This window comes from Bos indicus x Bos taurus, chromosome 25 (assembly GCF_003369695.1).
Source record: "Bos indicus x Bos taurus breed Angus x Brahman F1 hybrid chromosome 25, Bos_hybrid_MaternalHap_v2.0, whole genome shotgun sequence".
Taxonomy (NCBI): Eukaryota; Metazoa; Chordata; class Mammalia; order Artiodactyla; family Bovidae; genus Bos; species Bos indicus x Bos taurus.
In genome coordinates, this window is record NC_040100.1 from 21,530,738 (window position 1) to 21,556,555 (window position 25,818).

The following is a 25,818-nucleotide window of genomic DNA, read 5'->3' on the forward strand; positions in this document are numbered from 1 at the left end:
TTGTTTATTCTTTCCACAGAACCCGACACCATTAAAACTGTCTACTCTCTTCATTTCCTGTCTGTCTCCCTCTACCGGGGTTTGAACCTCCCAGTGAAGGTGACTGGGCCTCTGTCTTCCTAACCCCAGTGCAGAGCTGTTTTGGCCGACACAGGAGCCACATGCGTGGCGAATACTGGGCACTGGAAACTCCATTGAACTGAGATGTGATTCCATGTGGAACACTATCTGCATTTCGAAGAAACCATTTGAAGGACTTCCCTGGGGGTCCAGTGGCTAAGGTTCTGTGCTCCCAATGGAGAAGGCCCGGGTTCGGTTCCTCGTCCGGGAACTAGATCCCACAGCAGCAACTAAGACCCAGTGCAGTCAAAAAATAAATAAGTGTTTTTTAAAAATCACTTCTTTAAAAAAAAAATCCAAAGCAAAGAAACTGTAGAAAAAAGAGAGACATAAAATACTAGTATTCTGCAAGATGAAAAGTGTTCTGGAGATGAATTGTACACTAATGTGAATCACACTGCTATATCATACACTTAGAAATGGTTAAGATGATCAATTTCATGTTGTGTGTGTTTTAGTAAAATTAAAACTTTAAGGACTTCCCTGGCAGTCCAGTGGTTGAGAGTTCACCTGCCAAGACTGGGGACATGAGTTCAGTCTCTGGTTCTCTGGTCCAGGAAGATTCCAAACACTCCAGGGTAACTAGGCCCGTGACCCACAACCTACTGAGCCCACGTACCTAGAGCCCGCACCAAGAGAAGTGGCTGCAGTGAGAAGCCCACGCGCCACGACTAGAGAATAGCCTTGGCTCGCCACGACTAGAGAAAGGAAGACCCAGTGCAGCCCAAAATAAGTGAATACATAAATGAATGCTGCTGCTGCTAAGTCGCTTCAGTCGTGTCCGACTCTGTGCGACCCCATAGACGGCAGCCCACCAGGCTCCCCCGTCCCTGGGATTCTCCAGGCAAGAACACTGGAGCGGGTTGCCATTTCCTTCTCCAATGCAGGAAAGTAAAAAGTGAAAGTGAAGTCGCTCAGTCGTGTCCGACTCTTAGCAGCCCCACGGACTACAGCCTACCAGGCTCGTCTGTCCATGGGACTTTCCAGGCAAGAGTACTGGAGTGGGGTGCCATTGCCTTCTCCCAAATAAATATTATTTATCTGTATATGTGTGTGTGTTAATTGCTCAGTCATGTCCGACTCTTTGCAACCCCATGGGCTGTAGTCCACCAGGCTCCTCTGTCCATGAAATTCTCCAGGCAAGAATACTGAAGTGGGTTGCCAGTTCCTGCTCCAAAATGAATAAATAAATAAATAAAAATTATTTATCTGTATAGGTTAGGAATAAAACCATGTTAAAAAACTTAAGGTATATTGAACATAGAAAATCTCAATAATTTTTAATATTGACTGCCTGTTAATGGGTCAATAAAATATATTATTAAAACAAATTTCACTTATTTCTTTGTTTTTACTTATTTTTTTTCAGTGTGGTTATTAGAAAATTTTAAGTTGTTATGTGGTTCAGATTTGTGGCTTGTGTTATATTTTTACTGATTAGTGCTGACCTAGAACCACAGCTGGCACACAGTAGGCACTTCAATACAAGTTGAATATCAAAATGAATACAGCTACTGCCAAAGAGGTGCTATTTGGGGACTTCTCTAGTGGTCCAGTCGTTAAGACTCTGCACTTCCACTTCAGGGGGAGCGGGCTCAATCCCAGGTCGAGGAACTGAGATCCCACATCCTGTCCACCGTGCATTGCAGCAAAAAAAAAAAAAAAAAAAAAGTGCTGTTTTGAGTGTAAGGGCAATGTTCTGTCTGCCAGGGGAGAATGGCGGTGCACTTACATAACCAAATCATCAAAATTAATAATTAATATCCATTGTTATGATGACAACATCAGCTGCAGTTGTGGAATACCGAATACGTACCAGGGACTGTCACAGCACTGTGCCCACATTATCTCATTTCATTCTCAAGTCAGTCCTTTAAGGGACCATTGTCTCCATAGGACAACCGGCTGCCCAAGGGCATCCAGCTGGTGAGGAGAGAGGGTTGGCTCAGCCTCTCCAGAACACCTGCCCACTCCAGGCCAGGCCCCATGTGCCATCCTATTATGAAGGACTTGTAGACCCTTCTTAAGCCAGACAATGAGCAGGGGCTTCTGGCTTCCAAAGTCTAGAGAAAACCCCCAGGAGGCAGTGAGTCCCTGTCCTCTGGGTCCAGGAAGAGAATGAAACCATTCATAAGCCCTGCTCTCCTCGAGCTCACCCACCCAGATCCGGCTGCCAGCCCTCTCCGTTTCAAGGACTCCTGGAACCGGTCCTGGCCCAGGTGGTCATTCTTGCTCAAGGCGGTTGCAGTGGATGGCACTGGGCCCAGCCTGACCCGCCCGAGGGCCCTGCCCCATGCCCGAGGCCGCAGGGTCTGCGGTGCGGCCGCTCCCCTCCCGCCCTGTGGCTTTCAGGCCCAGAGTCACCTGAGACTCCATCTCTGGGGCTCAGATCGCTTGAGCAGGTGGTATTAATATCTAACGTGAGACCTTTCTGGAGGGGTCTTTGATCTTAAGACGCACAGATCAGGACCCTCTGGAATGGGGATGGGGTGCAACACATGGACAGAAAATTCTCCCATCTTTGGGATCCAATTCCATCTTTAAAATGTCGGTGTGAACTCGAGGAAACTGCTTGGGTCTGGTCAAAGAGACAGTGACTGAAGAAGCCAATGAAGACCTGGTTCCCCTGGCGACAGCTGGGTGTTAAGGAGCCTGACCTCAAAGGGAACAAAGATCCTGCAGTCTGGGGATCCTCAGAGCCCCAGCCTGTGAGCCAGTCAGTGGGTCAACCAGAACCTAGAGTAATGGTTCTCAAAGTCTGGCCCCAGATTGGCTGCTGCAACATTATCTGGAACTTGTTAGAAGGCAACTCCTCCGGCCCGACTCCAGACCTCCCGAATTGGAAACTCTGGGTTTGAACAAGCACTCTGGATTTTCACAGCCCCCAGAGATTCTGGGCCGTTCTAAACTTGAGAATCAAGGCCTACAGCCTACCGCCTCACTTCTCAAGTACCAAGACCAGCAGATTAGCCTCACCTAGCAGTTTGTTAGAGACACAATATTTAGGCCCCACTTCAGTTACAGAGTCAGAATCTGCACTTAGCAGCACACCCTGGGCCTCATGTCTATGCTAAGATTGAGGACACGCTGGCCTAGAGTTCCTTGCCGTTAAGTCAGGGGTCTCAAACTCAAATGTTTCCAGGGACCAAGCCAGTGATGTTAAAAAATAACGAAGCCAGGGACTTCCCTGGTGGTCCAGTGGTTAAAACTCTGCCTTCTAATGCAGGGCACATGGGTTTACTCCCTGGTTAGGGAACCAAGATCCCACATGCGTGTGTCTGTGTTCGGTCATGTCCGATTCTTTGTGACCTCATGGACTGTAGCCACCAGGCTTCTCTGTCCATGGGATTTTCCAGGTAAGAATACTGGAGTGGGTTGCCATTTCCTCCTCCAGGGGATCTTCCCGATCCAGGGGAATTGAACCCTCATCTCTTGCATCTCCTGCCCTGCAGGCAGATGCTTTACCACTAGCCACATGCCATGGAGCAACTAAGCCTGAGCCACGAGAGAAGCCCGGGCACCACATCAAAGAGCCCTTGGCGCTGCATCAAAAGATCCTGCCTGCCACAACTGAGACCCAGTGCAGCCAAAAATCAATAAATAAATATGGTAAAAAATGAAGCCAGGTGAGATCCAGCTGATTATTGCTCTTCGGAAATGTGAGCCCAGGATGTCTAGATCTTCTCATTTTTTTCAAGAAATCTAGAAATCCAGATGCCAAAGTGAAAATTTCCTGATTTAAAAAAAATGGCTAGACTTGGACTTTCCTGGTGGCGCAGTGGCTAGGAGTCCACCTGCTAAGGCAGGGGACTCGAGTTTGATCCCTGGTCCAGGAAGATTCTACGTGCCTCAGAGCAACTAAGCCCGTGAACCACAACTACAGAAGCCCGAGTGACCAGAGCCTGTGCTTCGCAACAACAGAAACCACTGCAGTGAGAAGCCCACACACCGCAATGAAGAGGAGCCCCTGCTCGCTGCAACTAGAGAAAGCTCGTGCACAGCAATGAAGACCCAGCGTAGCCACCACAACTACAAAATTGCTGGACTTGCCTGCAGGTCCAATGGCTAAGGCTCCGTGCTCCCAATGCAGAGGTCCCAGGTTTGAGTCCCGGTCAGAGAACGAGAGCCCACATGCCAGAACTAAAGATTTTTGAATGCTAAAACTAAAAAATTCTGCATGCCGCAACTAAGTGATCTTATGTGATGCTATGTGCTGCAACAAAGATCTGGTGCAATCAAATAAATTTAAAAAAAATTACTGTGTGGATGATATAAAACCAGACCTACGGGGCACCAGAACTCAGGTGTTGGGGCAAGAGAGCTGTCTTCTCCCTGGGTAAGCTATCTGAGCTTGGGACAGCTCTGCCAGGCATGGCAAGAGGCATGCAGCAGGGCCTCTAGAAGGGCTGGGAGAGAACTTCTCAGACTCATCTGCATAATGGAATCGCTTGCAGATCTTTGAAATACTGATACCTGGCTCCTGCCTCCTGACAGTCTGATTTACTTGGTCTTGAACGTTCTCTGGGTTAGTTCCAAACTGCAGCAGAGTTTGAGAACCATTGGCCCGATAGAGCAGGCATTGGCAAACAGGACAGACAGGAACAGTTTAGGCTTTTCATGTCACAGAGCCCCTGCTGCAGCTACTCAGTTCTGCCGTGGGAATGTGAAAGCAGCCAGAGGTAGTATTAAATGACTGAGCATGGCTGTGGGTTGTGTGTGTGTGTGTGTGTGTGTGTGTGTGTGTGTTTGTTTTTTCCCTGGGGCAGCGCTGAATAGCTTGCAGGATCTTAGTTCCCGGACCAGGGATTGAACCTGGGCCATGGCAGTGGAAGCATGGAATCCTCACCACTGGACCGCCAGGGAATTCCCAGCATGGCTGTGTGTTCATTTTCGGTTTTGTTGCTGTTTTTTCTTTCTTTCTTTTTTTTTTTAGTTTTATTTATTTATTTGGCTGTATCCAGTCTTAGGCTTCCCGGGTGGCTCTAGTGGTAAAGAATCCGTCTGTCAATGCAGGAGACGAAAGAGATGCAAGTTCGATCTGTGGGCTGGGAAGATCCCCTGGAGGAGGGCATGGCAACCCACTTCAAACTCCATGGACAGAGGAGCCTAGTGGGCTATAGTCTATGAGGTTGTAAAGAGTCAGACACGACTGAAGCAGCTAAGCACGCACACACGCACACCGGGTCTTAGATGGGTCACGCAAGCTCTTTGACCTTTTTGTTTTGGCATATGTGATCTTGTTTCCCAACCAGAGATCAGACCTGGGCCCCCTGCATTGGAAGCGTGGAGTCTCAGCCACTGGAACACCAGGGAAGTCCCACAGCTGTGTTTTAATAATCCTTTCTTTATGAATCCTGAATTTTGAACTTCATGTAGTTTGCATGTGTCACAGAATATGATTTTTTTCTCTGGATTTTTTTTTTTTCCAACCACAGGAAAAAACCATTCTTGGCTCATGGACTGCACAGACTTGGCCTTTGGGCCATAGTTTGCCAACCTCTGGGCTAGAGGAAATGAATTGAGGGCATGGAGGCTTGGACTGCAGGCCTCCTTCTTCTTCCTGCTATTTACCCACACAATCTCTGAAACCTTAGCAGCACGGGATTATGAAAAGGTTATGTTGACAAGGCCTGATCAAGTATTGACTTGGTCTGGCTCTGGGCCAACAACGTCAGATTAGAACCTAAGTCCTTCATCACCCTGGCAGGATTTCAGGGAGCTGCTTTCCAGTGGGAAACTCTGAGCCCACCTCCCTGGCTGGAGATGTCATTGACCCCTAACATGTAGTGACCATTTAGCTTGACCTGCATCATCTTACAGAGAAGGCAATGGCACCCCACTCCAGTACTCTTGCCTGGAAAATCCCATGGACAGAGGAGCCTGGTAGGCTGCAGTCCATGAGGTTGCTAAGAGTCGGACACGACTGAGCGACTTCACTTTTCACTTTCATGCACTGAAGAAGGAAATGGCAACCCACTCCAGTGTTCTTCCCTGGAGAATCCCAGAGACAGAGGAGCCTGGTAGGAGGCTGTCTATGGGGTCGCACAAAGTCGGACACAACTGAAGCGACTTAGCAGCAGCAGCAGCAGCAGCATCTTATTTCCTTCTCACTCCTGAAGAGAGAGAGGACTAGTATATGCTCATGTGTATTATTATATACCCATTTTTAGATGAGAAAACAGAGGCAAAACGAGGTCAGGTGATTTTCCTAAAGTCACAGAGTGAGAGAAATAGAACAGAATTGAATCCATGTCTGCTTGACTCTAGAGGCTGCTCTCATAACCACTCTGCCATATCACCTCTCAATAATCCATCACATCACCAGTCAATATGACACTCAGAGACAACCTTCTCAAGGACAAGCTTTGGGCAGCACCCCTGGGCTCTCTGCATCTCACCTCGCATCCAGACACCAACCAACCTTCTCTGCTTTGAGCTGCAGTCAGATCTGGGACGTCCAAGATAGATTCTGTGTCCACTCCAGGAAGAGGGAGGCTAGCACAGCGGTCCCGTGTGACTGTGCAGGTTTTGCACCGCACAACTCTTGGGGGTATTGTTCACAGCGTATTCTGTGTGAATGGCACCTGTGGATCTGCGGAGCTGGAGGCTGGAGGTGAGATGCTCAGAGCTGCCTGGCCTAAGAGTGGCCTTGGGTGCCCACTATTACTGCCGTTCAGAAACAATTCATCCCAAAGAGAGGCAGCCCCAAAGGGAATGCCACTATAGATGGTGAGGGTTTAGGCAGGCAGCTTTGGGGAGTCCTTTGGGTCTGGGGCAGGGAGCAGCTGGCTCTTACTGGAACCTCCTCTATCCAGTTCGGAAAACTGGATCTTGCTCCCTGATCTCTCTCGGATTGGACTGACCGCAGCTCCAGCTCTGAACTCTCAGCCCCACTCCAGGTGAAAGGTCTCCATCTCTTTCCTCCACACCCTGCCTCGTTGGAAAGAAAGAAGAGCCCTTGAGTGTTCTCTCCAGTGCTGACCCCAAACTGCCCCACACCAGCCCTCCAGTGCCGGTTCTCACACACTGAGCAACACCTGCCCCTGGCTACCCAGGGCTGCAGGGAATTCCCAGCCCAACGCCCCCAGCTCTCCCCTTCACTGCTGCCCTTGCCAGAGTGTTTTCCTGTGTTTGCTTTGCTTTTATGATTTGAGCCAGGCCCTGTGCCAGCACTTTACATGCACCAGCTCATGTGACCCTTGTCAGATCCCCAGGAGGCAGCAACTATGATTACTCTCATTTTACAGACAAGGGCTTGGAGAGATTCAGAGAGGTTAAATCAATACCCAGAGCCACACAGGTAGAAAGTGTCAGAGGTAGGAATCAATTTGGGTCTTTTAGACTTTAGAGCCTACTTCTTTATCTTTCTGGGGGACGAATGTGTCATGTCCTCTAGGTCTGTTTCCCTGCGTGTAGGTTGGGCCTTAGGGCTGGGAAGCCATGCGGGTGAGCATGATGTTGCTGTTGGTGATGATGGTGGTGAAAGAGGAGACGATGAGAATAATGGGGATGGTGGTGATGATGGTGAAGATGCAGCTGATGAGATAAGAGGATGGGATGATAATGATGGCGGTGATGATAATGATGAGGATGGTGGTGACGATGACCATGATGTACCCACTTATAAGGGGGATAGTGCAGACCGCGTGATGCAACTCAGGTCAAACATTGCTCACCATGCCGGTTCTATAATCAGCAGTCTATAAGTGTTGCATCAGCTGAGGTCTCTGTGCTCTAGACCTCCAGAGTGGGTTCCACTGCCTTGTTAAACAAGCACCTTCCTCCTCAAACACTAGGTGAAAGGCATGAATCAGAGACAAGAAAGGGGGAAAAGGGTAACATTTTTCTCTGTTGGTCCCTCCTGTCTCCTGCTAAGTCTCCATTCTTGCCAACCTCTGAAATCTAGCTTGGCTTTGGAACCGAGTCCCTGGGAGGGAGGCCTGGCCTTGGCTGGTTTCCTGGCCCCCGGGTGGCCATCTCCCCTGGCCTCCAAGGAGATTTGGAGGCTAAGAAAGTGGTGCCCAGTAAGGGGCTTCTGCCCCAGGAATCACAGCCACATGCAAGCTGGGCTCTGGTCTGCCCACTCTCTGTTGGGAGAGATTAGGATCTTCACCCCCACAGTGACCCAGGGGAGGTCCTGCAGGACTGAAAACCCCTGAAACCTTATACTCCACTGCCAGTGAGTCAACAGCTTTGAGAGCCATTGTCATGGAGTAAAAATTTCTATTCCTCCTCCACACTCATCTGGAAGCCGAGGAGAGGAAGGGTGAGCTCTGTGATCAGACTGCTTGAGTTCGAATCCCAGTCCAACCATTTGTTAGCTCTGTGTGACCTTGGGCAAATGACTTAACTTCTCTAGCCTATTTTCTGATCTGCAAAATGCAGACAACAACATCACCTGTTTCACTGGACTGTTGGAAGAGTATGATGAGATCACGCAGTGAGAGAACTCAATCTCTCCAAAGGTCAAGTGAGGGAGAGGGTACCTTTATGGTCACTGAACAAATTCTATGCTGTAACCCGGCATGTAGAGCACACTTTAAAGTGCCACCTATTATAATTACTGTAGAGGGGAAAGCCACATGGGTCCCACCAACATATATCTAATGAGCCGTATCTTGTGCTGAGAAACTAAAGTCAGTCCATCCCTGTGTACAAGGCAAGCAACCAACATGGATCCCAGGCAGAGCGGCTGCACCTTCTCCAGTGACTGAGATGGTTTGGGGGTTGACTGCAGGGAGTTTTTTTCTAGCCCATTAGATTCTAAGATCCAATAAGAAAACAGCCTCTCCCATCCCAGGCCCAGGCATCAGGGGCCCTAGCGGAAGTTCAAGAGTGGGGGTGAGGATGGAGGGGGCCTCTCAGGATGGGGTGGGGGTCGAGGAGTCTCCTGGGGGCTGAGAGATGCAGCTCACTCAGCTCTGGATCGCCAGGGCCTAGTCCATCACCGGCACTCATCCAGCACCTGTCATTTATTCACTCAACCAATATCATTATCATGCAAGGAGATCAAACCAGTCAATCCTAAAGGAAATCAATCCTGAATATTCATTGGAAGGATTGATGCTGAAGTTGAAACTTCAATACTTGGGCCACCTGATGCGAAGAACTGACTCATTGGAAAAGACCCTGATGCTGGGAAAGTTTGAAGGCAGGAGGAGAAGGGGACGACAGAGAATGAGATGGATGGATGGCATCCCTGACTCGATGGACATGAGTTTGAGCAAACTCCGGGAGTTAGTGGTGGACAGGGAAGTGTGGTGGGTTGCAGTCTATGGGGTCCCAGAATCGGACACGACTTAGCGATTGAACAACAACAAAACATCATTGAGAGTCTACAGAGAGCTGGGGCTATAGCAGTGAAGCAGTAAAAAACAAAAAAAAAAACAAAAACAGACAAAATCTGTCCCCTGAAGTAGTTTAAATCCCTGCGAACTAGTGTCGTAGGCTTCAGGAAACACTCCTGAAATTATTCCCCAATTCTGGGAAATGTGTCTGATTCCTCCCTCCCCTTCCCCCACCCTTTTCCTCCAGGTTCTGCCTTCTATTGGGGGTGGGGTGGAGATTTGCCCAAAGGATAGGTCGTCCTGTGGCCAGACTGCCACCCACTGTCATCAGGTGTTCGAGGGGTCAGAGAGGGTGAGGCCCAGCCCGGCTCCCGCTCCTCCAGCCAGCAAGCTGCAACCAACCCGTCCATCCTCCGCTGGAATATCACCCCTCCCTGGACACACACACACCCAGGCCCAATTCTGATCTTTCAACTTGCCCTGAATTCTATAGGAGTTTCAGACTTTTCAGCCCAGAACTCTCCTCCCTTTGCCCCACCCTCATCTCTTTCCAAAGCGGGGCTCGAACAGCATTTCTGGAGTTAACTGGAACAGTAAGAAGGGTGTGGCCCAGGAATGAGGGTCAATTATCTGCTGGCCACAGAGCTAAGGTGCTGGGCTTGCTTAATGACGCCCCTGCAGGAGGCCCTATTGTCCCCAGTCCACAGGCCAGGGCTGGGACTCAGAGGTCAAGTACCTCACCCGCAAGGTCACACATAACTGAGCTGCAACTCCAGCCCATTGAACTCCCAAACGCTTAATGGTTACATAAGTGAAAGTTGCTCAGTCGTGTCCGACTCTTCGCAACCCCATGGACTATACAGTCTACGGGATTCTCCAGGCCAGAATACTGGAGTGGGTTAGCCATTCCCTTCTCCAGGGGATCTTCCCAACATAAATGAGTGTCCAAAGAAGAGAATTAAAGCATCTGGGGGATTTTAATACTTAAAACATGGCAGCAAGGCTCTGGGGGACAGGAGCTGTCTCCCCAGATAGCCTGTGGTAAATTAGGACCTCCAAGACCCTCCTTCCACCTGGGAGCACCCAGCATGGGGCAAAAGCATGTCTAACCATTTCACATTCCTCCCAATCTCTAAAACAGCCCTTCCAAAGCTGCCTTCAGGCCCACAGCCTCAGACCCTGAAGGTTCTCTGTGGTCTGTGGTCTCTCTCACAGCCAAACTCCTCCTCACCGTGGTGCAAACCGCTAAGAAAGGACAACAGTGATCCCCCTGGGGTGCAGGGTAGGGCCTTTCAACTGGGGAAATCAACGAACTCCACACACAGACACAGGTAAGAGCGGAATTTCAGGAATCAGCTTGTTTGGGGAGGTTGTGCTCCAGCTCCGGCTTAAGGGCCTTGATGCAACAGGTGCAGGGGTGGCTCCTGAAGGAGGTGTGCCAGGCTTCTCAGGCCGCAGTCCAGGCCTCGGTTTGGAAATGAGCTCCCAGGCACATCAGGAAAAGCAAGGCTGAGGGCCTCCGATCCTCAAGACTCTCGCCTTCAGGAGGCACTGTGGGGGAGGGGAAGTTTGGGCTGAAGCTGGGCTCTGTTGTTATCTCTGTGGGGCCTCTTGGGAAAATCCCGGAACCCCCTGGAGCCCCTTACTGCCCCATCCTTCATCAGCTGGGCTCCTGTTACCTTATCTTGGTCTCCCCAGCTCACTCCCCACAACCACCCAGGGAAGTCCTCCAGATTAAGGTCAGTCCCCTGAATCTTTGCTGCTTTGAGACTATTCCCTTTGTGTGGAAAAAAAAAAATTCCTCTTTTAAAAACAAAAATGCTAAGACTTTCAGGCTTATTTCAAGTCTATTTTCTTAACAATTACTTAGGATTTACTGTGGGCCAAGCATTGCTCTAAGCACTTGACACCTTTAATCCTAGTAACATCCCTAATGGGATGAGAATTATTATTACCTTCAGTTTACAGATAAGGAAACTGAAGCACAGAGAGGTTAAGCTAACTTGACTGAAGTCACACAGCCAGTAAGTGACAGAGCCAGGATTCAAATCTATGTAGGTAAGGAGGCCACAGGTTTAGAACTGCTTCATCTTTGGCGGCTTCCCACCAGCCAAGATGATTTGTCTGACTATTCTGTAATTTCACACTATGGAAATGCATTAAAACTTTTTTTTTTTTTTGCAAATACAAAGTGACAGAAAAACACAGATGGTGCTTTTACGAACTCCTTATATATAAACTCACTCCACTTGAATCTGCTGATTTTAATATTTGATCCAGTGGCCGATTCTACCTTTCTTATCCTCCTAAACCTGACCTCCTACTTCCTACGTTCAAGAGCTGCAGAGCAAGCACTTTATATGGATAAAGGCTTTAAGTTCTTGCAGGATTTCTGTGAGCCAGGCACTGACAACCCATTTTGCATGTGGGAAAACCGATGCTTTAAAGAAGTACACACACTTGACCAAGTACACACAGTGGAATCAAGGACTAGAACCAAAGCAATCTGATATCAAAGCCCCTGATTTTTTTTTTTAAATCATCCCTAAATTTTTTTCACTGTGACAAAATGCACAACATAAAATTTACCATTTTAACCTTTCTTTTGGTAAAGATTAACATCAACATTCAGGTTGAAACATAATTATCTTACAAAGACTGTAAACTGAGATGTCATCACTGACTTGCAAGGTGCCACACCAATCCCCTTGAAGCCTTTCCTGCCTGTTTCTTACATCAAAGGAGTAATATCCATTCCACAAAATAAAAATTAAAGTAGCCTTGGCTTAGCAGCAATTACATTTTCAATTTTACCACCCAGCTAATTGTTTCAAAACTAACTTGCTAATATGCTGTTGGGATAGAAAGAAAGTGAAGTCGCTTAGTCCTATCCAACTCTTTGCGACCCCATGGACTATAACCTATCAGGCTCCTCTGACCATGGGATTTTCCAGGCAAGAATGGAGTGGGTTGCCATTTCCTCCTCCAGGGGATCTTCCCAACCCAGGATCGAACTCAGGTCTCCTGCATTGCAGGCAGACACTTTACTGTCTGAGCCACCAGGGAATAAATTTATTCATAATAGACGCGAGATAAAGGGTCGCCATTTTAACCATTTTTAAGTGTACATTTCAGTGTCATTATGTATTTCCACTATCGTGCAACCATCACCATTTGTCTATCTTCAGAAAAATGTCATCATCCCAACCAGAATGAAACTGTACCCGTTAAACACGAACTCCCCATCCACTCTTCCTCCTCTGCCCCAGGTAACATCTTTTCTACTTTCTCTCTGCACTTGCCTATTTCAGGCACCTCACATAAGTAAAATCATACAATATTTGTTCTTTTGTGATAAAGGCCCTGCCTGAAACAGTTAATTTCATTTTTATTTGAACATATATTATATAATTTGGGTCACAGTCAAAGGGGGAATCAGAGAAGGCAATGGCACCCCACTCCAGTACTCTTGCCTGGAAAATCCCATGGATGGAGGAGCCTGGTAGGCTGCAGTCCATGGGGTCGCTAAGAGTCGGACACGACTCAGCGACTTCACTTTCACTTTTCACTTTCATGCATTGGAGAAGGAAATGGCAACCTACTCCAGTGTTCTTGCCTGGAGAATCCCAGGGACGGGGGAGCCTGGTGGGCTGCCGTCTATGGGGTCGCACAGAGTCGAACATGACTGAAGTGACTTAGCAGTAGCAGTAGCAAAGGGGGAATTAACCTTATCTCTAGTATCATGCTTGTTTTAAATAAGGAGAAGGAAGATACATGTGGCTGGATTTTATAACACTAGCAACTGTACAAGGGGAAAAAACATCTAATGGGTACTAAATTGTATGCTTCCTATTCATCAAGTTCCTTCCCCAAGTCAATCAGTAGAACCAGCTTCTAGTGTGCCCTCCAAATCCTAATATGTGTATACAAATCTACACATATATATGCACATTGAGTCCCTTTTTTTAGTTATCTACTTATTTTACTTTAAACATTTTTTTCATATTGGAGTATTAACTTATATGCAGAGTACATCATGAGAAATGCTGGGCTGGAAGAAGCACAAGCTGGAATCAAGATTGCCAGGAGAAATATCAATAACCTCAGATATGCAGATGATACCACCCTTATGGCAGAAAGTGAAGAGGAACTAAAAAGCCTCTTGATGAAAGTGAAAGAGGAGACTGAAAAGTTGGCTTAAAGCTCAACATTCAGAAAACAAAGATCATGGCATCTGGCCCCATCACTTCATGGGAAATAGATGGGGAAACAATGGAAACAGTGTCAGACTTTATTTTTGGGGGGCTCCAAAATCACTGCAGATGGTGACTGCAGCCATGAAATTAAAAGACACTTACTCCTTGGAAGGAAACTTATGACCAACCTAGATAGCATACTCAAAAGCAGAGACATTACTTTGCCAACAAAGGTCCATCTAGTTAAGGCTATGGTTTTTCCAGTAGTCATGTATGGATGTGAGAGAAAGCTGAGTGCCGAAAAATTGATGCTTTTGAACTGTGGTGTTGGAGAAGACTCTTGAGAGTCTCCTGGACTACAAGGAGATCCAATCAGTCTATTCTAAAGGAGATCAGTCCTCGGTGTTCTTTGGAAGGAATGATGCTAAAGCTGAAACTCCAGTACTTTGGCCACCTCACATGAAGAGTTGACTCATTGGAAAAGACTGATGCTGGGAGGGATTGGGGGCAGGAGGAGAAGGGGACGACAGAGGATGAGATGGCTGGATGGCATCACCGACTCAATGGACCTGAGTTTGAGTGAACTCCGGGAGTTGGTGATGGACAGGGAGGCCTGGCGTGCTGTGATTCATGGGTCAGACATGACTGAGCAACTGAGCTGAACTGACAGCCAATTAACAAATAATGTGATAGTTGCTGATGAACAGTGAAGGGACTCAGACATACATATACATGTATCCATTCTCTTAAACTCCCTTTTTAAAATACATACAAATGCACACATACACACACACACACACACATGTGGTAGAACACTATACACTGTTCTATACCTTGCATTTTTCTTATAACAAAACATCCAGGAGACGGTTTCACATTTATTCATAAAGAGCTATTGCTGTCTTTTAATTGACTGCATCATATTCTCTTGCATGGCTGTACTGACATGTACAGTACTTAATTCCCCTCTGGTGGCTGTTTAACTAATTTCCAATCACTTGCTCTCACACAACACTGAGTCTCTTTGTTCTAACAGAATGTGTCCAATGCAATGATATCCACGGGATAAATTTCAAGAGGTGAAGTGGTAGCGACAGAGGTTGTGAGCATAGTAAATATCAACAGTTTTCCTAACTCCCGCCCCACCACACCTGCAGAGATTGCCCAAAATGTGCTCAACACCAAGGAAGTCTGAGAATCCTGGTGTCTCCACCAGCACTGGGTGTTACCCAGCAATCCGGCACGTGGAAAATAGAATCGATGTGGTTTTGTTGTGCACTTTTGTTTTCAGAGTTGGGCATCTTTTCATCTGTTTGAATTCCATTTGTATTTCTTTTGATGTAAACAGCTGAATCATATCCTCTATTCCTTTTTCCTTCCATTTTTGAAACAGGTGGTTGATCTCTAATTTGTAAGAGCTCTCTATGAAATTAACTCTGTCATAAAAGTGGCATATATTTTTATTAGTTGGACATGACTGGGCTTATGGCTTTTTGTGTGTTATGGTCACGTCAGTTCAGTTCAGTCGCTCAGTCATGTCTGACTCTTTGTGATCCCATGGACTGCAGCACGCCAGGCTTCCCTGTCCATCACCAGCTCCCCAAGCTTGCTCAAACTCATGTCCATCAAGTCGGGGATGCCATCCAACCATCTCAACTTCTGTCGTCCCTTTCCCCTCCTACCATTAATCTTTCCCAGTATCAGGGTCTTTTCCAAGGAGTCAGTTCTTTGCATCAGGTGGCCAAAGTATTGGAGCTTCAGCTTCAGCATCAGTCCTTCCAATGAATATTCAGGATTGATTTCCTTTAGGATTGACTGGTTTGATCTCCTTGCAGAGGTCATGTAGAAATAATTAATTTTTATGTAGGCCGACTTAGCAACTTTTACCTTTAAGGCAAGGCCCTTGCTTCTACCCATTAGGCTATCCGGCCTCTCTGCTCTGATCAGCGATTTGAGGAAGACATGTAGAGTGGGTCTGCTTCTCCCTAGGAGGTCCGCTACAAAACACGATTGTTCAACCTGGACTTGGGCCTGGACACATGATCTCAAGGCTCTGAGGGAGAAGAGACAGCCCACGAAGGCCCCCCAGGCACAGGCAGTCTGTAATTGAGGGCTTTCATAATGGAGGGGGACAGCTCCTTAGCTGCCTGGGGCATCCTGCCCTGGAGAACAACTCCTCTGAAAGTCAAATCTTGTCCCCAGATTCTCAAGGTGGGCCCCCTGGAGGCTGTGAGACTAGAAGGGAGAGCAAACTCTCAAGAATAAAAACCCCAGGACTTCCCTGGTGGTGGTCCAGCGGTTGAGAATCCACCTTGCAATGCAGGGGATGTGAGTTTGATCCTTGGTCAGGGAACTAAGATCCCACATGCCTCGAGGCAACTAAGGCCTTGAGCCACAACTCCTGAGCCCACGCACCACAACTAGAGAGTCCGTGTGCCGGAACGGTGCAATGAGGATCCCGAGTGCTGCAACTAAGACCGAATGCAGTCAAATAAATACATATAAAAAAATAAAAGCCCCACAAGGCCTCGGCAACTTTCTTATCTGTAAAGAAATGGTTCTTTCCAGCCTCCTGTGCTGAAGGGGATGTGCTGTTGCTTGGTCTTGGTGAGGACAGAATTCTCACCACCTACCCATTCTTCTAGCTGGAGGTGGAGGCAGGTGGCCAAGGAGGATCTCATTTGAAGGTTTTCTCCAGGTTAGTGAATCTGAAATTTCAGCATTCATGAGAACCATCCGAAGAGGTTGCTGGGCCATCCCTCAGGGTCTCCAATTTAGAAGGTCTAGATTGGGTCTGCGGAGAAGGCAATGACACCCCACTCTAGTACTCTTGCCTGGAGAATCCCATGGACGGAGGAGCCTGGTAGGCTACAGTCCATGGGGTCACAAAGAGTCGGACATGACTGAGCGACTTCACTTTCATTTTTCACTTTCATGCATTGGAGAAGGAAATGGCAACCCACTCCAGTGTTCTTGCCTGGAGAATCCCAGGGATGGGGGAGCCTAGTGGGCTGCTGTCTATGGGGTCGCACAGAGTCAGACATGACTGACGTGACTTAGCAGCAGCAGCAGCAGATTGGGTCTGAGAATCTGCATTTTGACAAAAGCTCCAGGTGATGCTGATGTTTCTGGCCCAGAGAGATCCACTAGCTCCGGACATTCTCTCCCTGGGGACCCCCATCTCAGGCTGGGCAGTGGTGTGAGTTCAGGTGAGAAGCCTAGAGCAACATATTCCATCACAACAACAGCAGCAACTGCTCTGTGCCAGGGACTGTGCTGAAGGCTGCATGTTCAATCTCATCTCATCCTCACGCCAAGCCCACTCAGTAGGCTTCACTAGTACTACCACCACTTTCCAACGAGACAACAGGAGGCTCACAGAGGGGACACGGGCTTTAGAATCAGACAGATCTGGGGTCTGATTTCAGTTCTGCCACTGAACCATAGTCTGAGCTCTTGAGCAAGTGGCTTACCTTCCTGAGCCTCTAATTCATCAGTAAATGGTGACCAAAAAACCTGATTCCTGGGGTATTATGAGGATGAGGGGGAGTGGGGATTACAAGGGCACCTGCACACAATAGATGCAGAAAAAATGTACCTCCCCTTTCCTGAGAGCCTCATCCTTTTCTGTCTCCCCAGATTCATCTTCCTGCCTCTCCCTATACTCTGAGACACCTTACCTAAAGTAACACTGGACCATTGTCACTTCCTAAACATGATGTACCTGGTCATGCTCCCGGGGCTTTGGAAACGCTATTTCCTTTGTGTGGAAATGCTTTTCTCACTCTATTGCTCCAGAGAAACTCCTATTCATCCTTCAAAACCCATCTTAGAAGTCCCCTCCTTTTGTCACTTTCCTTGTAATGTTGTCCTCTTTCTGACCTTGGGCAGAAAAAATATCCAGGATTGCAGCATCTTCTTTGAAGAAAGAGCTTAAAGTGTTACTTTCATTCCTTCCTTCCTCTTTCACTTGTGCTCCCCCAACATTTTATATGGAGTACAATGTGGAATACAAATTGCCCTCTTATAGGGATCAGACAGCTCACACCACCAGCAAGCATGATCATCATCAACACTTAGTGTATTTCATGCACCTGGCCCTGTTGTAAGAGGCTGAGGTTTGCTGATTCATTTAATGCTGAAAATAGTGTTTGAGAGAAGTGCTGCTTATTATCCCTCTTTTCCATATGAGGAAATCGAATTATAGAAGTGCTAAATTGGATTTCCCTGGTGGCAGTGGATAGGCATCTGATTGCCAGTACAGGGGACACAGGTTTGATTCCTGGTCCAGGAAGATTCCACACGCTGCAGAGGAGCTGAGCTCGTGCTTCACAACTACTAAGCCTGAGCTCTAGAGCCTGTGAGCAGCAACTACTGAAGCCCAAGCGCCTGAAGAGCCTGTGCTCCACAAGAAGAGAGGCCACTGCTATATAAAGCCCATGCACAGCAACTCGAGAGCAGCCCCTTGCTCTCTGCAACTAGAGAAGGTCTGCATAGCAACAAAGATCCAGCACAGCCAAAAATAAATAAATAGAGCAGTGCACAAATGTGAAAAAAATATAAAATTTTCAAAAAGATCAAAAAATTGTCCCCCCAAAAGTGCTAGATAATTTGCTTTGATCACACAACTAATCCATGCCAGAGCTGGGATGCAGAAGCTGGCTATGGAGTCTGAGTTACTAACTTTTATAGTATGCTGCTCTTTATGCTTAAGGGGTGGGCCAGCTGGGGACTGTGCCACCCTTGAGGGTACCTGCCCCATGCCAGGGGGCAGCCGAAAGTTAGGGCTGGAGTTGTCAGCTTTTCTGATCCTCTCTTCTCAGGAGGATCCCCAAATCCTAATCTCCCAGCTTTTAAAATCTTGGGAGTAAGTTAGAATTTCAAAAGGAGCATGGGCCTCACAAAAGCTGCGCACAGGTCTGCTTTGCGCGGACCATGGCTCAGTTTGTTTCTGTATCTTAGCTCAGGGCCAGGCGCACAGTAGGTCCTTTGTAGGTGACATGATACTTCTGGACCCCACTGTGAGTTGGGCGTGGCTCCCATTAGCTGAGGTCTCACCCTCCGTCCCACTCAGCGCTGGGATTCTCTGCCCTGCACTGGGATGTGGATGAGGTCCCAAATGGTGGCCCTGAGTGTCACCCCCTCCCTGGGGCCATTGCTGGGTCTTCTCTGTCCAAGATAAGACTTCCTGCTTTCTGAGTGCTGACAACGTACTAAGTGCTTGGTTTTGTCATCCCACTGACCCACTCAACAGTTCTGGGAGGCTGCCCTTGTTACATCATCCCATGTTACAGATGTGAAACTGCGGCTCAGACACTGGAAGGGAATTATTGCCCAAGCTGGGAAGTGGTGGAGCTGGGGCTGTAATGCAAAGAGCTGGGATTCCAGCTTCCCCCAGTCAGCTGTCATCAGAGCTTCCACCAAACTTTTGACAGTCCCGGCCCACAGTCTAGACTAAGGACACTCCCAAGGCACAGCCTGGACCTGGAAAGTCTGTGGTACACAAGGAGGACCCTAGACACTCTAGTCTGTCAGACATGGTTCCTAAGTCCTTCCATATCCTACTGGACGGTGGGGAGGGCATTGCGAGTATGTCTAGAGGAAACTCCTAGACACGGTCTCTTACGGGAATTCTGCCCACTGGGGCCTGGACATCAGGGCTTGTGGCCTGGCTCAATCCCAGGCCTTTCAGCTCAGCAACAACCACAGATAGCGGGTTCAGGCTTTGTCCTTGTCTACAGACAGAAGCACAGAGATGTGTATACGTGCACCTGTGCATGGCTGTGTGCCTTGTGTATGTGTGCATGGCACATGCGTGTGCAATGGGGAACAGGGAACTTGTCCCCCAAATTCAGATCCTTCAAGTTATTGTAGGGCAAAGAACAAAGAAATCTTATTTCACCCAGAAATGTCAATTTATACAAGAGGTTGAAATATAAAACAGTCATCTAATTTTACAACGTAAATACTCAGCAATAGGCATATCCATGGGCTTTCCTGTGGCTCACAGGGTAAAGAATCCGCCTGCAATGCAGGAGACCTGGGTTTGAACCCTGGGCTGGGAAGATCCTTTGGAGAAGGGAATGGCTACCCACTCCAGTATTCTTGCCTGGAGAATTCCATGGACAGAGGAGCCTGGTGAGCTACAGTCCAGGGGATTGCAAAGAGGTGGATGCCACTGGGGGACTAACACCACTATCACCTGGCAAATCCATGGTGGAAAACAAGGCAGCAGTTAAAATAAATAATCTGGCTTTACACGCAGCCACTTGGATAACTTTCAAAGCAACTGTAACTGAGTGGAGAGGGGTGGCAAGTTGCAGAAGGATGCTGGATGTACTGTACCATTTCTAGGAAACATCCACCCACGTTACTATGCAGCTTACATACTTTCTATGGATACACATCTATATGACTGCACGGGTGTAAGAAAGACCTAGAAGGAACACCCCAAATTATGAAGGCGGTAACCTTTGGAGGGGGGAGGGCAGGGATTACAGACACAGGAGATCGGATGAGTGTATATTTCTCCTTGGATTGCACAGTTCAGTGGGCAGGCAGGTGGGGTCATTGGTCATGCAGGGGATGCTTAGGTTCAGGGAACTAGTCACACAAGCCTCCCGCGTGGACTGAGGACTGAGCTGTCGGGGTCAATCCATTGCTTTGGTTGTTCTGCCCTCACTCCAGTGGAGATGGGCAGATGTCTGTGTGGGGGGGGGGGGGGGGGCGGGGGTGGATGGGGCGTGGTTGGAGGAGCTGTCCCGCCCCCTGTGGATGGAGAAGCTCTGTGGCTTCCTCCCTAAACCTCCCCCGGCCTCAGTTTCTCCCTCCAGACTAGACGACAAGGTCCCGCTTCAGCGGCACACATTCTGCCCCCAACCCCGCCCCCACCCCTGCCCAGCCCACCCAAGTGTTGGCTTAACGCTTCTCTGGGGAACAGAGACCAGGGCCTTCGGAGCTGGCCTCCCCCGCGCTGGGCAGTCTCAAGGGGAACACTCATTGAAGACACGCCTGTTCCCCAGAGGGAGGCTGGTCGAGGAGGCTAAGGTGATCGAGCTCTGCGGTCAGACTCCTCGGGTCCAAATCTGGGCTCAGCAACTTGTCCCAAGGACCCAGGGAAGCTGCTCCGGCCTCTGGCCCTCAGTTTTCCCCTTTGTTAAATGGAAACACCAAGAAGACACCCTAATTTCAGCCACGCGTTGTGCGTCCAGGCGCCTAGCTCTCAGGTGTCGCTGTTGTCACCCTCCCAGAGGACCTCGCATCCCGCCCCTTCGGTGCCGAGGACGCCGCCGCCCTCTCTGCCGCCCCCGACGGCGCACTCATCCGACACCTCGGCTCGCGTCCAGGGGTCTTCCCCTCTCCATCCTCCGCGGCGGTCGCCCTGCGCCCGAGGCCGGGTCCCAGCAGTGCCGCCGGGGCGAGCGCCGAGCGCCCTCGGGTGGGAAACGGCTGGGCGGGCGGCGGGGAAAGCGCGGAGCCCGGCGTCGGGGTCATACCTGCTTCCCGCGGCGGCTCGGGACGCGTGCGGCGGCGGCGGCGGCGGCGGCTGGCGGCGGCGGGCGGGCGACTCTGGCGGCGGCGCCGCGAGCGCGCGGAGACACAGACGGGGAGGGAGCCGGCAGCGGGGCGGGGAAGCCCGGGAGCGTGGCGGGCGGGGCTTGGCGAGGCCGATGGTCGGGCCACCGCACCGCCCGGCTCCCCGCGGCCCTTCTTTCTCCCTCTGCCCCCAAACGAGCTCCGGCCTCGCGCGCTCCCTTGTTCCGGTGTCCACATCCATGTCTCCCCAGCTCATCCACCCAGACCCTTGCGCACACACCCCCGCATTTTTCCTCCCCACATCCAGACGCGTGGCACAGATCCGTACACACAGACCCCGTCATCCGTCATCCTCGTGTTCCCAGACAGACCACTGTCCCAGCAGCACACACATGTCCTGCACAGAGCCCCAGCCTGCCCCGCGGCGCACCTGGACTCAGGGCGCACACCTGTCCAATCATGCCCATCGCATCCCTAACCCGCCGCAGGCACAGAGTGTCCTCGGGGCGACGCGAGGACTTCCAGGAGTTTGCATAGGAACCGGCTTCTGCAACTCATTTCCCTGCCCCTCACCGGAGCTCTGAACTCCCTCTCCCGCACCTTTTGCTTTCTCAGTGATCTTCTGCTTCCTGTCCTTGGCCACCTGCTCCAAGGTCCCTCTCAGATCCCTGTCAGCCCATGAGGGCCCCATTTGTTTGGACCTCTGGCTTCCTCCCAGTGACACCCACTACATCTGTGCTGCAGCCTCAGCAGCTGCTAGGCTCCTTTCTCTAATCCTCACTTCCTTCCCTCTTCCCATCTGGTCGAAGTTGCAAGGACTATCATTTCATGTATCCATTTCACGTGTGCATGGTAAACCCCAAATGTCAGCTCTTCTCTATCCAGCGATGCTTGAGTGCTGTTGCTCAGTGGTGTCCAACTCTGCGATCCCATGGACTGTAGTCCTTCAGGCTCCTCTGTATGGAATTCTCCAGGCAAGAATACTGGACTGGGTTGCTATTTCCTTCTCCAGGGGATCTTCCTGATCAAACCCACATCTTCTGCATTGGCAGACGGATTCTTTACCACAGAGCCACCATTTAGAGCCAATTTCTTTTCTCATGCTGCTGTAACAAATGAGCACAGGAGAGCTACCTTAATACGTCCAAATGTATTATCTTAGCGTTCTGGAGGTCAGAAGTCCGACACCACTAAAATCAAGAAGTGGTATGATTGTGTTCCTTCTGAAGGAACTAGGGGAGAATCTATTTTCTTGCCCTTTCTAGCTTCTGAATACTGACTGTCTTTCTTGTCGTGTGGGCCCTTTCTCTATCTTAAAAGCCAGCAGTACCAGGCCAAGTCTTCTGTATACACCACATCTGTAGTTCTCTCTCTTCTCTACCTCCCTCTTCCACTTATGAGGACTCTTGTGATTATGTTCGGTTTACCTGGATGGATTGTTGTTATTGTTGTTTAGTTGCTATGTCGGATCCGACTCTTTTGAGACCCCATGGACTATAGCCTACCAGGTTTCTCTGTCTATGAAATTTCCCAGGCAAGAATGCTGGAGTAGGTTGCCATTTCCTTCTCCAGTGGATCTTCCCAACCCAGGCAGCAAACCCACATCTCCTGCATTGGCAGGTGGATTCTCTACCACTGAGCCACCATGGAAGCCCATCTGGATGGACCATCCAGGATAATGTCTCCATTTCTAATTCTAACCAGTCACAATTCTATCTGCAATCTTACTTACCCTTTGTCACATAATTTAACGTATCACCAGGTACTAGGAATGAGGACTGAGACATCTTCTGTTATTCTGCCTACCACAGAGACGAGCCTTACTGGAGAAAATTAGTCATCTGAGAAGATTTTTGAGGTTATAAACTTATGAATATCTACAAGTAGAAAGAGGCTTATCATTGTTAGTATTTGCAGCAGAGACATAATAAAATGTGGAATGTTTGGGGACCTCCCCAGTGGCACAGTGGATAAGAATCTGCCTGCCAGTGCAGGGGACATAGGTTCCATCTCTGGTCCAGGAAGATTCCACATACCAAGGAGCAACTGAGACACAACTACTGAGCCTGTGTGTTGCAGCTGCTGAAGCCTGGTCGCCTAGAGCCTGTGCTCGACAGTAATAGAAGCCACTAAAATAAGAAGCCCTGGCACTGCAACAAAGAGTAGCCCTCGCTCATTGCAACTAGAGAAAGTTCACACAAAAGCAATGAAAACTCAGTGTGACCATAAATAAAAAGAAAATGTGGAATGTTTGTTTATGTGATGGAATACTATACAGCACCGAACAAGAACTTATTCCGTCTATGCATATGAAGGTTCAAAATCATGAGTGAAGGGATTTCCCTGCTGGTCCTGTGGTCAAGAATCCACCTTGCAATGCAAGTGATGTGGGTTTGATCCCTTGTCGAGGAACTAAGATCCCACATGCCAGGGAGCAACTAAGTCTGAGTTACAACTAGAGAGTCAGCATGCTGCAAAAGAAGTCCTGCATGACTTAACCAAGATCTGACACAAACACGTAAGAAAAAATCATGAGTGAAAAAAGCAAGAGGACTGACATAATAATGAGAGCAAACGCTTTTATAGGGCTCACTCTGTGCCAGATGCTGTTTCTAGGGACTTGTACAGTATATTGACACTCAGAGCAATCCCATGGGATAAGTACAAGTATTATTACTATTTTACAGATGAGAAAAGTATGGTACAGGCAGTTGAATAACTTGTCCAAGGTCACAACTAGGAAGCATCAGTCAAGAATCCTGAGTCAGTCTTAATCCAGAGCCTGTGCACTTCACTGTAGCAGATTAATTTGTACAGTATGAATTACTTCAAGTAAAAATTTTAGAGCACACAAAACAATATATACATATATATTTAGAGGACATAAAACTCAGTTCAGTTCAGTCGCTCAGTCGTGTCCGACTCTTTGCAAACCCTTGAATCGCAGTACGCCAGGCCTCCCTGTCCATCACCAACTCCCGGAGTTCACTCAGACTCACGTCCGTCGAGTCAGTGATGCCATCCAGCCATCTCATCCTCTGTCGTCCCCTTCTCCTCCTGCCCCCAATCCCTCCCAGCATCAGAGTCTTTTCTAATGAGTCAACTCTTCGCATGAGGTGGCCAAAGTACTGGAGTTTCAGCTTTAGCATCATTCCTTCCAAAGAAATCCCAGGGTTGATCTCCTTCAGGATGGACTGGTTGGATCTCCTTGCAGCCCAAGGGACTCTCAAGAGTCTTCTCCAACACCACAGTTCAAAAACATCAATTCTTCGGCACTCAGCCTTCTTCACAGTCCAACTCTCACATCCATACATGACCACTGGAAAAACCATAGCCTTGACTAGACAAACCTTTGTTGGCAAAGTAATGTCTCTGCTTTTCAATATGCTGTCTAGGTTGGTCATAACTTTCCTTCCAAGGAGTAAGCGTCTTTTAATTTTGTGGCTGCAGTCACCATCTGCAGTGATTTTGGAGCCCCCCAAAATTAAGTCTGACACTGTTTCCACTGTTTCCCCATCTATTTCCCATGAAGTGATGGGACCGGATGCCATGATCTTTGTTTTCTGAATGTTGAGCTTTAAGCCAACTTTTCAGTCTCCTCTTTCACTTTCATCAAGAGGCTTATTAGTTCCTCTTCACTTTCTTCCATAAGGGTGGTGTCATCTGCATATCTGAGGTTATTGATATTTCTCCCGGCAATCTTGATTCCAGCTTGTGTTTCTTCCAGCCCAGTGTTTCTCATGATGTACTCTGCATATAAGTTAAATAAGCAGGGTGACAATATACAGTCTTGACGTACTCCTTTTCCTGTTTGGAACCAGTCTGTTGTTCCATGTCCAGTTCTAACTGTTGCTTCCTGACCTGCATACAGATTTCTCAAGAGGCAGGTCAGGTGGTCTGGTATTCCCATCTCTTTCAGAATTTTCCACAGTTTATTTTGATTCACACAGTCAAAGGCTTTGGCATAGTCAATAAAGCAGAAATAGATGTTTTTCTGGAACTCTCTTGCTTTTTCCATGATCCAGCAGATGTTGGCAATTTGATCTCTGGTTCCTCTGCCTTTTCTAAAACCAGCTTGAACATCAGGAAGTTCACAGTTCATGTATTGCTGAAGCCTGGCTTGGAGAATTTTGAGCATTACTTTACTAGCATGTGAGATGAGTGCAATTGTGCGGTAGTTTGAGCATTCTTTGGCATTGCCTTTCTTTGGGATTGGAATGAAAACTGACCTTTTCCAGTCCTGTGGCCACTGCTGAGTTTTCCAAATTTGCTGGCATATTGAGTGCAGCACTTTCACAGCATCATCTTTCAGGATTTGAAATAGCTCAACTGGAATTCCATCACCTCCACTAACTTTGTTCATAGTAACACTTCCTAAGGCCCACTTGACTTCACATTCCAGGATGTCTGGCTCTAGGTCAGTGATACCACCATCATGGTTATCTGAGTCATGAAGATCTTTTTTGTACAGTTCTTCTGTATATTCTTGCCACCTCTTCTTGATATCTTCTGCTTCTGTTAGGTCCATACCATTTCTGTCCTTTATTGAGCCCATCTTTGCATGAAATGTTCCCTTGGTATCTCTACAAATCACTTTGCTGGACACCTGAAATGAGCATAATATTATAAACTAACTATACTTCAATTTACTTCAAGTGTGCATCAACCGTCTGGTCAAA

The 25,818-nt window shown here is 48.4% G+C and overlaps 1 protein-coding gene across 1 annotated transcript in view; it reads right to left on the minus strand.

The window, feature by feature from the left end:
* Window positions 1–21,135, minus strand: part of SCNN1B (sodium channel epithelial 1 beta subunit) — a 72,407-nt gene extending 51,272 nt beyond the window's left edge. The window contains exon 1 of the mRNA XM_027527660.1: window positions 21,100–21,135. The gene's annotated coding sequence lies outside the window, so the exon portion shown is untranslated. The remainder of the gene's footprint in view (window positions 1–21,099) is intronic.
* Window positions 21,136–25,818: the final 4,683 nt, after the last annotated feature.